This window comes from Salmo trutta, chromosome 36 (genome assembly GCF_901001165.1).
Source record: "Salmo trutta chromosome 36, fSalTru1.1, whole genome shotgun sequence".
NCBI classification, from domain to species: Eukaryota; Metazoa; Chordata; class Actinopteri; order Salmoniformes; family Salmonidae; genus Salmo; species Salmo trutta.
Genome location: NC_042992.1, coordinates 12602323 through 12617307, shown reverse-complemented (window position 1 = coordinate 12617307; position 14985 = coordinate 12602323). Strand labels below are relative to the sequence as shown.

The 14985-nt window shown below is 45.4% G+C and overlaps 1 protein-coding gene across 1 annotated transcript in view; it reads right to left on the bottom strand.

Annotated features, from left to right (window-relative positions):
• The window catches only part of col16a1 (collagen, type XVI, alpha 1), a gene marked incomplete in the record, with an annotated part of 122080 nt that extends 121066 nt beyond the window's left edge, over positions 1–1014 (bottom strand). Inside the window, 1 exon segment of the mRNA XM_029734638.1 lies at positions 665–1014.
• Positions 1015–14985: the final 13971 nt, after the last annotated feature.

The window sequence follows — 14985 nt, the reverse complement described above, 5'->3', positions numbered from 1 at the left end:
ACCCCACTTCTTTGAATGCAGATATTTCGTCTCCATTGGGCAAAGGCAGCCACATAAAACTAAAGTTACACACTCATTCACTTCTTCACCAAATCTATCCGCGGATGAAGTTGCAGGTAGAAACTGATCTAAAGTCAGTTCTGTTTTTCCCTGATTTCCTCACTCATATTGTAAGGCTACGGTATATTGAACATAGAGCTGATCCTAGATCTGCGACAATGGTAATCGTCTATTATACCGCGATCATCATCAGGCTCCACTTCTTTTGGAAAACTACCAAAGATTCCCACTTGGTTTACCACTTCAGTCATAAGATGTTAAATTGCGTGTAATTGCCCTCAGCAAGTTCTTCGTTACAAAATCAGCCATTTAAGTTGTAGGCTACAATGCGCACATTTGGTAGGCCTAATCAATTGATTGGTTGATAAACACCTCGGAGTACTGTGGTTGCAAGTAGATGTTGCTATTCTATTACCTACAGCCCCATAGCCCAATTCAACTTATCAAACAACATAAACAGTTGGCAAACTATCTAAAGTGAAATGCACCACTTGCATTGCAGACCTATCATTAAATAGTGTAGCTTGGGTGAGAAGTGCGCTACTGACAGAAATGACTTGCTTTAGCGCGAATGGAATCGATAAAAAGTGTTATCCGTACTTACAGCTATTGATAGATCCCCGCAGTTACGACCACATTAATCCAACATGTACGGTATATTCGTGCTGAGGTGGGTAAAATCCTTTTGCTGCTGTCCGGTTTGTAATCCACACCGTTTTTCCCCTCAGGCTTTTTCTGCTGGAACCTTCTTACCAGGGGGGGAAGAAAACGTTAAGAGTGATCATGTCCAACTTCTTTCCCCTCCCCTCTTTTTGCTGGCAGTTGTTCGAAAAAGTTGATTTTCTCTCTCTGTCTTTTTTCACTTTCTCTGGGACATCCTCCAGTTCGAACGTGTAGTGACATCACCTGGTCCACGGTTGGAAAATGAGCCTCTGGCGAGCCCCTCTCTCCCTCCCTCTCTCCCCATCTCTCCCTCCCCGTCTCTCCCTCCCTCCCTCCCGGTCTCTCCCTCCCTCCCCCTCTCTCCCCGTCTCTCCCTCCCCCTCTCTCCCTCCCTCCCCCTCTCTCCCCGTCTCTCCCTCCCTCCCCCTCTCTCCCCGTCTCTCCCTCCCTCCCCCTCTCTCCCTCCCTCCCCCTCTCTACCCGTCTCTCCCTCCCTCCCCCTCTCTCCCCGTCTCTCCCTCCCTCCCCCTCTCTCCCCGTCTCTCCCTCCCTCCCCCTCTCTCCCCGTCTCTCCCTCTCTCCCTCCCTCCCCCTCTCTCCCCGTCTCTCCCTCCCTCCCCCTCTCTCCCTCCCTCCCCCTCTCTCCCCGTCTCTCCCTCCCTCCCCCTCTCTCCCTCCCTCCCCCTCTCTCCCCGTCTCTCCCTCCCTCCCCCTCTCTCCCCGTCTCTCCCTCCCTCCCCCTCTCTCCCCGTCTCTCCCTCCCTCCCCCTCTCTCCCCGTCTCTCCCTCTCTCCCTCCCTCCTCACCTACCTACTTCTTTCCATCCCCTCCTTCACTCTCCGTCTCGCACAGGTAAGTTGCTCACGTTCTGCCTGCCGGGGTCGACTGTCGGTGACATTATAAACCGCATCCTGAGGCGATAACATTGCTATAGGTAAAGCTACTCTCTCTATTTTCACTCAAAATAATATTGTAGGAACACTGTTTTTAAGCTCAATTTATGTACAGTGTTTGTAATGTTATTTGCAAAACATACAGATATTTGCACTGTAGGCTGTTATGTTATTGTTGTAATTAAAACGTGATAAATATCCTCATCGCTATTATTCAAATAGATCATTTGCATGATTGACAGATGAGTCCAGCAGCAACCTTCACTGGATTTATCACCAGCAATCAATTTAACGTCCCTTTACCATCAACCAGCTCCTTAGGTCCATATAGACAATATATCATAATAAAGAATAAACCAAGTGACTGTCGCCATTTTCGTTTCAGAGGCTTAAATTACCGTGGCATTGAGGGCATCAGTAAGTAGTGAGAGTAGGTCTAAGGCTTGGCCATATCCCCATAAATAATTGTTACATACAGTACAGCACAATAAAGGCTTACAATGTTTGAGGGGGTCTGGAGAACACAATGAAATGGCCCAAGTATGCCAATCATATGTATCATTTAAATATTTTGTTGAAAAGTGGTGAAAAAGTACCCACAAATCTACAAAATGGACTGATTGTTGAAAATGCTTTCGTCCTTATTTTCAGTATTTTACATTTAAACACTTAAAACTGTCAAATGGTTGTTCCTTAAAGTCTACTAATTCGAATGATATAAAATATGATATATTTAGTCAATTTCAAGAAAGCTGACAAGAAACCTTCCCTGTGCTTACTTCCATATAATGTTGAAAATGTAACCATGGACATGAAGCCATTCCAACAGAATTCAGACTTTTTGAATGGACTGAATGGGACAAGATCCTACGGCTAGCATTCCTTATTATGCAAACACTGCTACATGTTCTATACATCAGTCTAATCCACAGATATAACACCTCATTGGGCAGTACCAATTATTTATGGAGATATGGCCATGTGAATCCTGTCCAATTAGAACCATTGTAGCTGGTTGGCAGACATTTTGGAAAGCAGGTGTTTTAGAGTAAAATCAGTTATTAAATCTGCAATGGCATTACAGATAGACATCTTTATGTAGTAGTTGACTCACTTTGTGTAAAGACTAAAAGGTCTCATCGTAATGAGTTGCCTGTCTCTCTGCTGGACATAAATGCCTTCCTATGGGATTGATCCTAAAAGGCAGGTTTCCTGTCACATTTCTTAAAATGGACACAAAACAGAATATCATATTATACTATTATTGCAATCACTACATTTCAGGGAACACCCATATACTCTTTGGAGTGTTTACATGTAAACTATTGGAACTAGCCAAAACAGTAAGTTGGCACGAGTTTTTATCACTTTTTAACAAACATTTTAAAGGATCCGAATATATGGCATCTTTGGGCCATTTTATTGTGTTTTCTAGACCCACATTTAAAGATTTTAAGCCATCATTGGGCTGTATGTACCAATTATTTAGTGCGATATGGGCGTGTGAATCGTGTCCAAAAGACATGTGCGTATCATTGAGGCTGGGCTCCCGAGTGGCGCAGTGGTCTAAGACAGTGCATCTGTCACAGAGCTGGTGGGCGGCTGTACAAAGCCCCCCTAGTGGAGGAGTATACTACTGAGATAAACTTGATCAACCAAGTTGATTTCACCTGTTGACTCTCTCTCTCAATTTAACCTTCATTTAACTAGGTAAGTCAGTTAAGAATAAATTCTTATTTACAATGATGGCCTACACCGGCGACACTGGGCCAATTGTGCACCGCCCTATCACAGCTGGATGTCATGCAGCCGGGATTTGAACCAGTGACACCTCTTGCACTGAGATGCACTGTCTTAGACCACTGCGCCACTCAGGAGCCCAGCCTCAACGATACACACATGCCACTAATTATCAGGCCTGCCCTGACCGGCTCTTGAGTTTGTATTTAAATCATGTCCAGCAATTCCTCAGTTTCATTCCAGTTTTGTGCATTCAAGTTAAGAGGACGTTTGTTTCCTATTTACCGTGTATATTCTAGTTAAGTCATAAAATTAAGATGTCATGTAATTTCCTTATATTCCTTAGAGATATATTGGTTTAATAGATTCATCCTTATCACTTTTACCTTGTATGTTATACCACCTGCTTGTAATGTCTCTCTTTTGTTGCAGAACCACACACAAATCCAACTTTACCAACCAATGTCCAACCAACAGTCCTTAGTAAATAAGTGAACTTTGGCACTGTCTTTGTCGTCTGTTTGCAGAGTACCTCTGGTGACCTCTATTCAACCAGTTACCTATTGTATCTTGGGTTTTTTGGCCTATTTTTCAGTGGTCATATATGGCAATGACTGCTAGGGAGGTAATGGATTAAATCTGCGGGTCAGTAGAAAGGCCTCTTTAGTGTCCTAAGATTTCATAACTGTGATGTTAATTGCCTACCATCTATAAGCTGTTAGTGTCTTAACGACCGTTCCACAGGTGCATGTTCATTAATTGTTTATGGTTCATTGAACAAGCATGGGAAATAGTGTTTAAACCCTTTACAATGAAGATCTGTGAAGTTATTTGAAAGACATGGTCCTGAAAAAGGGACATTTCTTTTTTTGCTGAGTTTAGTATTACTGTATCATAAAATGGAACAATTATTTCACCTATCCGCCAGACTAACACACACACACACACACACACACACACACACACACACACACACACACACACACACACACACACACACACACACACACACACACACACACACACACACACACACACACACACACACACACACACACACCAGATTAACCACAGACAGCATCAATGTGGCCTCCAGGCTCCTGTCCCTGAGGAAATCATCTCCAGGGGTCAACTGAGGTCATTTCCAGGTAGGGTTGAAGTTCAAAGGTCACGTCCCATAGTGGGGCTTGCAGGATAGCTGCTAGAGTCATTGGTAGAGAGAAGCCTTTTTATAGATCCTCTCAAACACACACACACAAATAGACACACAAACACACACAGAGTCATAGAGTTCATCTCAGTTCAGAGGCAGGGATAAAGAGGCAGAAAGACAAAGAGGAAGGCAGACAGAAGGAGGAAGGGAGGGTCGGAAAGAGGGAGGGAATAGCCACACTCAGCCACACAACGGTCCAGAGAACAGATTCTAATGAGATCCAGCCACACAGTGGTCCAGGGAACAGATTCTATTGAGACCCAGCCATACAGCGGTCCAGGGAACAGATTTTATTGAGACCCAGCCATACAGCAGTCCAGGGAACAGATTCTATTGAGACCCAGCCATACAGCGGTCCAGAGAACAGATTCTATTGAGACCCAGCCATACAGCGGTCCAGAGAACAGATTCTATTGAGATCCAGCCATACAGCGGTCCAGAGAACAGATTTTATTGAGACCCAGCCATACAGCGGTCCAGAGAACAGATTCTATTGAGACCCAGCCATACAGCGGTCCAGAGAACAGAATCTATTGAGACCCAGCCACACAGTGGTCCAGGGAACAGATTCTATTGAGACCCAGCCATACAGCGGTCCAGAGAACAGATTCTATTGAGACCCAGCCATACAGCGGTCCAGAGAACAGATTCTATTGAGATCCAGCCATACAGCGGTCCAGAGAACAGATTTTATTGAGACCCAGCCATACAGCGGTCCAGAGAACAGATTCTATTGAGACCCAGCCATACAGCGGTCCAGAGAACAGATTCTATTGAGACCCAGCCATACAGCGGTCCAGAGAACAGATTCTATTGAGACCCAGCCATACAGCGGTCCAGAGAACAGATTCTATTGAGATCCAGCCATACAGTGGTCCAGAGAACATATTCTATTGAGACCCAGCCATACAGCGGTCCAGGGAACAGATTCTATTGAGACCCAGCCATACAGCGGTCGAGAGAACATAATCTATTGAAAGCCAGCCATACAGCGTTCTAGAGAACAGATTCTATTGAGACCCAGCCATACAGCGGTCGAGAGAACAGAATCTATTGAGACCCAGCCATACAGCGGTCCAGAGAACAGATTCTATTGAGACCCAGCCATACAGTGGTCCAGAGAACAGAATCTATTGAAAGCCAGCCATACAGCGGTCCAGAGAACAGATTCTTCTTATCCAATTCATCCATCCTTTTCTCTTGGATAGAAAAGAATCAAACTACTTAAACACATTATCTCTTTTTCCATTCTCCATCTGCCTCTTCCTTTTTGCTTTCTCCCTCTCACACAGATATATAGGTGTGACTGCGCACGCGCGCACGCACACACATCACATTGAGTTTATACTGTTGCCTAGTAGTGTGGTTTCATGGCAACCTGACAGAAACAATCACATGCTCAGCCATAAACTGAAACACTAAAATCAAATCTAACTTGAGGTATAGATGTTGTGATTAGACCCAAGGCCTGGGGCTAGGAACCAGTTACAGAGGACTTGGCCCCGACTCATTGCATGTTTCACTCTCACTGTGGCTGTAAAAGGAACTGACGCATTTAAGACAAGAACTTCTGATCCTTTCCCGGTCAGACTCCTCAACGTTTTTATTGTCATCTGGATCATGTTCTGGCAGGGGAGATGGTGTGTGTGTGTGTGTGTGTGTGTGTGTGTGTGTGTGTGTGTGTGCCTGTGTGTGCTAATGACTGCTTGTGTGTGTGCTGTGCATGCGCGAATGTGTTGGTGTGCTTCTGCGCTTGTGTGTGTTTTGCCCGGATCAAAGGATGGTGCAGAGCGGTTGGGTTTGAGTATGTTACAAACCTGGATCAATGAGCTAGCCAACTAACTTCCCTTAACGTTCTGGAAGCTTGTTCTCCTTGCCCTAACTTCTTGTTCAAAAGGAAAGTTACATATAATATTGGACAAACTACAAAGACCCTACTGAATAATCATACTGTCACGGTTGTCTTCGTCCTCTGACGATATAACGAAATCGTCATCGGAAAATGTGGACCAATACGCAGCAGGTTCGTGAATGCTCATCTTGATTTTTTTATTCACTACAAAAATGAACATACAAAAAATAACAAAATACGAACAACTAACAGTCTGTCAAAGCATAGTGCTTACACAGAAAAATCACCCACAAAACACAAACACAAACACACCTTCATTTATGAGACTCTCAATCAAAGGCAGATAGAAAACACCTGCCTTCAACTGAGAGTCCCAACACCAATTCACCAGACATAGAAACAGACATACTAGACTCCACATAGAACTACCTAGACATAAACCAAAACCCGGACATACTAAATCAAACACCCTTTACACAAACACACCACCCCGAACCACATAAAACAAATACCCTCTGTCACGCCCTGACCAAACTACAAAACAATTAACCTTATATACTGGCCAGGACGTGACAGTACCCCCCCCTTAAAGGTGCTACCCCAGAAGCACCTTAACACAAAAAATTTTACCCCCAAACAATACCCAAAAGAAAATTCCCCCTTACTAAAGGGAGGGAAGGGAGGGTGGCTGCCGTCAACGACGGCACTGTGCTACACCCCCCCCTCCCCAACCCACCTATCTTGGAGGCGGCTCAGGTTCTGGCCGTTCCAGGCAGTCTGGGCAGTCTGGCGGTTCGGGGCGGTCTGGGCAGTCTGTCAGCTCGGGGCGGTCTGGGCAGTCTGGCAACTCGGGCAGGTCAGGGCAGTCTGTCAGCTCGGGGCAGTCTGGGCAGTCTGTCAGCTCGGGGCAGTCTGGGCAGTCTGGCCACTCCGGCAGGTCAGGGCAGTCTGGCAGCTCGGGGCAGTCTGGGCAGTCTGTCAGCTCGGGGCAGTCTGGGCAGTCTGTCAGCTCGGGGCAGTCTGGGCAGTCTGTCAGCTCGGGGCAGTCTGGGCAGTCTGTCAGCTCGGGGCAGTCTGGGCAGTCTGTCAGCTCGGGGCAGTCTGGGCAGACTGGCCACTCCGGCAGTTCAGGGCAGACTGGCCACTCCGGCAGTTCAGGGCAGACTGGCCACTCCGGCAGTTCAGGGCAGACTGGCCACTCCGGCAGTTCAGGGCAGACTGGCCACTCCGGCTGTTCAGGGCAGACTGGCCACTCCGGCAGTTCAGGGCAGACTGGCCACTCCGGCAGTTCAGGGCAGACTGGCCACTCCGGCAGTTCAGGGCAGACTGGCCACTCCGGCAGTTCAGGGCAGACTGGCCACTCCGGCAGTTCAGGGCAGACTGGCCACTCCGGCAGTTCAGGGCAGACTGGCCACTCCGGCAGTTCAGGGCAGACTGGCCACTCCGGCAGTTCAGGGCAGTCTGGCCACTCCGGCAGTTCAGGGCAGTCTGGCCACTCCGGCAGTTCAGGGCAGTCTGGCCACTCCGGCAGTTCAGGGCAGTCTGGCCACTCCGGCAGTTCAGGGCAGTCTGGCCACTCCGGCAGTTCAGGGCAGTCTGGCCACTCCGGCAGTTCAGGGCAGTCTGGCCACTCCGGCAGTTCAGGGCAGTCTGGCCACTCCGGCAGTTCAGCGCAGTCTGGCCACTCCGGCAGTTCAGCGCGGTCTGGCCACTCCGGCAGTTCAGCGCAGTCTGGCCACTCCGGCAGTTCAGCGCAGTCTGACCACTCCGGCAGTTCAGCGCAGTCTGACCACTCCGGCAGTTCAGCGCAGTCTGACCACTCCGGCGACTGTTGACTGACGGGCAGCTCCGACGACTGTTGACTGACGGGCAGCTCCGACGACTGTTGACTGACGGGCAGCTCCGACGACTGTTGACTGACGGGCAGCTCCGACGACTGTTGACTGACGGGCAGCTCCGACGACTGTTGACTGACGGGCAGCTCCGACGACTGTTGACTGACGGGCAGCTCCGACGACTGTTGACTGACGGGCAGCTCCGACGACTGTTGACTGGCGGGCAGCTCCGACGACTGTTGACTGGCGGGCAGCTCCGACGACTGTAGACTGGCGAGGCTGGGTTTACGCACTTGCCGTTTAGTGCGGGGAGCGGGAACAGGACGAGTCGGACTGGGTGGACGCACTTCCGGGTCCGCACGAGAGACAGGAGCTGGAAACCCAGGGCTATGGAGGCGCACAGCCGGTCTAGATCTTACCTCCTGCACAACCCGCCTTGGCTCGATGGAACTAGTAGCCCTGCACGAGCGGAGTGCTCGTACAGGGCAGACTGGGCTGTGCAGGGGCTTGATGGTAGCCGTGCGTAGAGCGGGAGTTGGGTAGCCTGGTCCTCGGAGGCGTACCGGCGACCAGATGCGCTGCGCAGGCATCCTCCTACCAGGCTGGATGCCCGCTCTAGCACGGCACCTGCGAGGGGCTGGAATAACTCGCACCGGACTGTGCGTGCGTATGGGTGAGATATTGCGCTTCTCAGCGAAACATGGCGCTCCCCACCTCATACGCTCCTCCATATAACCACGGGTAGCTGGCCTCCGGCTCTTCCTAGGCCTAGCCAAACTACCCGTGTGCCCCCCCCCAAAATTTTCTTGGGGGTGCCTCTCGTGCTTCAACGCCAGTCTTGTCCCTCGGAAACGTTCCCGGTCCATACCCGCCTTACTCCTTTCCTCTCTCTCGCGTACCACCTGTTTCCAAGGAAGGCGATCTTTCCCTGCTTGGATTTCCTCCCAAGTGTAGGAGCCTTCTCCCTCCAAGATCTCCTCCCAAGTCCATCTCTCTCGTTTGTCCTCTTCGAAAACCGTCTGCTCCTTCCTCTGCTGCTTGGTCCTTGAGAGGTGGGTGATTCTGTCACGGTTGTCTTCGTCCTCTGACGATATAACGAAATCGTCATCGGAAAATGTGGACCAATACGCAGCAGGTTCGTGAATGCTCATCTTGATTTTTTTATTCACTACAAAAATGAACATACAAAAAATAACAAAATACGAACAACTAACAGTCTGTCAAAGCATAGTGCTTACACAGAACAATCACCCACAAAACACAAACACACCTTCATTTATGAGACTCTCAATCAAAGGCAGATAGAAAACACCTGCCTTCAACTGAGAGTCCCAACACCAATTCACCAGACATAGAAACAGACATACTAGACTCCACATAGAACTACCTAGACATAAACCAAAACCCGGACATACTAAATCAAACACCCTTTACACAAACACACCACCCCGAACCACATAAAACAAATACCCTCTGTCACGCCCTGACCAAACTACAAAACAATTAACCTTATATACTGGCCAGGACGTGACACATACTCTCAATACTGTAAATGACCCCTATCTAACTTTACATTTATAAACTATACAAATTAAAAAAATTACCCCAAAAAGTTTTTTACTTTGGTGTGTACCCAAGTTTTAGCTGGGTTATTTAAATAGCTGCATAACCTTAGCTGGGTTATTTAAATAGCTGAAAACCTTAGCTGGGTTATTTAAATAGCTGAAAACCTTAGCTGGGTTATTTAAATAACTGCATAACCTTAGCTGGGTTATTTAAATAGCTGAAAACCTTAGCTGGGTTATTTAAATAGCTGAAAACCTTAGCTGGGTTATTTAAATAGCTGCATAACCTTAGCTGGGTTATTTAAATAGCTGCATAACCTTAGCTGGGTTATTTAAATAGCTGAAAACCTTAGCTGGGTTATTTAAATAGCTGAAAACCTTAGCTGGGTTATTTAAATAGCTGAAAAACCTTAGCTGGGTTATTTAAATAGCTGAAAACCTTAGCTGGGTTATTTAAATAGCTGAAAAACCTTAGCTGGGTTATTTAAATAGCTGCATAACCTTTTCCATATAGTTTTATTCACAGCATAACAAGGTGCATCACTAAAAAGCCCCTAGCTGTGTCTGAAATGGGCCCTTTTCCCTATAAAGTGCACAACTTTTGACCATGGCCCAGGACAAAATAGTGCACTGTATAGGGAATAGGGGCCCATTTGAGACACAGCCCCCAGCGTCTTTCCCCCTAAATCAGTTTTAGTCAAACGTCAGCTAGTGGCCCTCCATCATCACAAGGGACACTTTGGTATTACAATCACCCAGACTCACAGTAATTATGTGAATTAAATAGGCAATCAAGTTTAATCAGTCTAGATTACCTCGGCGTTCTCCTCCTGCTTTTGACAATTACCACCATGATTTCAAAATAGTTTCCCTAGTGCTTTGATGTGAGGTATGAGTAGGAGGGTTTGTGTGTTTGCATGTGCGACGTGAGTGTGTGTGTCTTTGGAGTGTGTGTATGGGGAGGGGGACTTCTCTAAGAAGAGGAGATGCTTGATATCTCACACACGATGCATTACATGGTCCCAAGGTATTGGACCAATAAACTATTTGGGATACTCTCTCTCTCCCTCTCTTTCTCCTCCCTCTCTTTCTCCTTCCTCCTGGTCAGTTGGTATCTATGACCTTAAAGGAGTAGTTCACTATTTTACCCTGAAAGTAGTCCATGTTACAGGAAAAACTGTCATCTAGTTTTTTTTTCTATAAACAGCCACTACAATCTTCAGCTAACTTTAGCCAGCGATAGCTAAAAATCAATGGAAGAGATGGGGGCATGTGAGCATGTTTAAAAAAGTTGTCTGGTTTGATGATACTTAAAGGTGATTTGGACATTAAAAAAGACATGCACCCATCAGCTAGCAATGGCTAAAGTTAGCTGAAGTATGGCTGTTTAAAGACAACTGAACAATGGATTACAGTTTCTACTGGCCCAAAGACTATTTTCAGGGTGAGGAACCATCTAACATCAAGTTGTAAACCTGACCTACTCCTTTATTCAAGGACACACACACACACACACACACACACACACACACACACACACACACACACCCAAAGCGGTTCCATCTTACAGATGAGCAATCACACACACACACACACACACACACACACACACACACACACACACACACACACACACACACACACACACACACACACACACACACACACACACACACACAATGGTCCCATGGTGGTTCCAGCTACTCCGCGGTCTCCCATGCAGATAGACACACAAGAGGATTCGATTTCAACCTCAGAGCTGCATAAATCATTAAATCAATAGTTAAGGAGATACGGACACACTTACAGATGAGCAATCACACACACACATACACACACATGCGCGCACACACACACACACACACACTAATATAAGAGTGTAACAAAACAGATTGAGAATAGAAAATTGAGTTAATTTTGGATGTCAATACTGGACAGTTTGAGAGAAGCTAAGATGACTGACACTCTCCTGGGAAGAAAGCAAAGATGGGCGTGTGTATACGTGTATAGAAGTGTCTGTGTGTGTATGCAAGTGTGTCTCTTTCTGTCTCTGAGTGAGTGGGTGTTCTCCACTCACTGGTCTGTGTTATTGTGCTAGTCACACTGAGAAGGTAACATGTTTAAGTGCCAAACCCTGAACTCAGCTATTTACTACTGCACAGCTACCCAGCAACTAATCTACTGAAGGACCAGCGAGAGAGGAGGAGGAGGAGAGAGAGAGAGAGAGAGAGAGAGAGAGAGAGATAGCGACAGAAGGAGAAAGATAGAGAGATGAGTAGTACTTGGCAGTAGTACTGTAGACTACTTTATCACTGACGTCAACCCAGTCTTTCAGAGCGTTCACAGTCAGCCCACTGACACCCCTATCAGATCAGAGCAAAATCACAGTTCACTTGAACAGAGCAATACTCAATCATGAGGCATCAAAGCCAAAGTAACTGAATGAAATGCTATAGATGGAAGGAAACCTACCAAAAAACTACTTTAGACAACTTCCTGGAGAGAACGTTTCACTGTGATAGTGAAGGCGTAAACTTGGCAGTAGAAAACCTAAACAGTATATTTGACCTCTCAGCTTCCCCATATAATCAAAACATTTCGAACAGAAAACGGAAGAAAATTAAAAACAATGACAAATGGTTTAATGAAGAATGCAAAATCCCCAAAAATAATTTGAGAAACCTATCCAACCAAAAACATAGAGACCCAGAAAACCTGAGTCTACGCCTTCACTATGGTGAATCACTAAAACAATACAGAAATACACTACGGAAAAAGAAGGAACAGCACGTCAGAAATCAGATCAATGTAATTGAAGAATCCATAGACTCTAACCACTTCTGGGAAAATTGGAAAACACTAAGCAAACAACAACACAAAGGGTTATCTATTCAAAACAGAGATGTATGGGCAAAACACTTCTCCAATCTTTTCGGCCCTATAACAAAGAACAAACAGCAAAAACATATATATGATGAAATACAAATCTTAGAACCAACTATTAAAGACTACCAGAACCTGCTGGATTCTCCAATTACATTGAACAAACTACAGGACAAAATATAAACCCTCCAACCCAAAAAGGCCTGCGGTATTGATGGTATCCTCAATGAAACATTAAAATATACAGACCACAAATTCCAATTGGCTATGCTTAAACTCTTTAAAACTTCTTTGGGATCTGGGGGCAGTATTGAGTAGCTTGGAGGAATAAGGTGCCCAGAGTAAACTGCCTGCTACTCAGGCCCAAAAGCTAGAATATGCATATAATTAGTAGATTCGGATAGAAAACACTCTGAAGTTTCTAAAACTGTTTGAATGATGTCTGTGAGTATAACAGAACTCATATGGCAAGCAAAAACCTGAGAAAAATCCAACCAGGAAGTGGGAAATCTGAGGTTTGTAGTTTTTCAAGTGATTGCCTATCCAATATACAGTGTCTGTGGGGTCATATTGCATTTCCTAAGGCTTCCACTAGATGTCAACAGTCTTTAGAACATTGTTCCAGGCTTCTACTGGGAAGGGGGAGAGAATAACAGCTGTTGGAATCAGGGGTCTGGTAGAATGCAATGAGCTAAGTCACGTGCGCGGCCGTGAGCATGAGCTGCGCTCCGTTTCATTTCTAAAGACAAAGGAATTGTCCGGTTGGAATATTATTGAAGATTTATGATAAAAACATCCTAAAGATTGATTCTATACATCGTTTGACATGTTTCTACAAACTGTAATGCAACTTTTTTGACTTTTCGTCTGGACTTTGTGCTCGCGCGTTGTACATTTGGAATAGTGAACTGAACACGCAAACAAAAAGGAGGTATTTGGACATAAATATGGACTTTATCAAAACAAAACAAACATTTATTGTGGAACTGGGAGTGCATTCCGATGAAGATCATCAAAGGTAAGGAAATATTTATAATGCTATTTCTGACTTTTGTTGACTCCACAACATGGCGGGTATCTGTAGGGCTTGTTTTGGTGGCTGAGCTCTGTACTCAGATTATCGCATGGTGTGCTTTTGACGTAAAGCTTTTTTGAAATCTGACACAGCGGTTGCATTAAGGAGAAGTGTATCATTAATTCTATGTAAAACACTTGTATCTTATATCAACGTTTATGATGAGTATTTCTGTAAATTGATGTGGCTCCTTGCAAAGTCACTGGATGTTTTGGAGGCAAAACATTACTGAACATAATGCGCCAATGTAAACTGAGATTTTTGGATATAAATATGAACTTTATTGAACAAAACATACATGTATTGTGTAACATGAAGTCCTATGAGTGCCATCTGATGAAGATCATCAAAGGTTAGTGATTCATTTTATCTGGCCTTCCCTGTAGCTCAGTTGGTAGAGCATGGTGTTTGCAATGCCAGGGTTGAGGGTTCGATTCCCACGGGGGGCCAGCACAGAATTTTTTTTATGAAATTGTATGAAATGTATGCATTCACTACTGTAAATCGCTCTGGATAAGAGCGTCTGCTAAATGACTAAAATGTAAAAATGTAAAATCTATATTTCTGCTTTTTGTGACTTATCTCTTTGGCTGGAAAATGACTATGTTTTTTTGTGACTAGGCGCTAACCTAACATAATCATATGGTATGCTTTCGCCGTAAAGCCTTTTTGAAATCAGACACCGTGGCTGGATTAACAAGAACTTAATCTTTAAAATGGTGTATAATACTTGTATGTTTGAGGAATTTTAAATATGAGATTTCTGTTGTTTTGAATTTGGCGGCCTGCAATTTCACTGGCTGTTGTCGAGGTGGGACGCTAGCATCCCACATATCCCAGAGAGGCTAACATCATCCTTAGCTCTTGCATCTTCCCCAATATTTGGAACAAAGGACTGATCACCTCAATCCACAAAAGTGGAGACAAATTTGACCCCAATAACTACCGTGGGATATGCATTAACAACAACCTTGGGAAAATCCTCTGCATTATCATTAACAGCAGACTTCTACATTACCTCAGTGAAAACAATGTACTGAGCAAATGTCAAATTGGCTTTTGACCAAATTACCGTACGACAGAGCACATATACACCCTGCACACCCTAATTGACAAACAAACAAACCAAAACAAAGGCAAAGTCTTCTCATGCTTCAAAAAAGCTTTTGACTCAATTTGGCATGAGGGTGTCCTATACAAATTGAT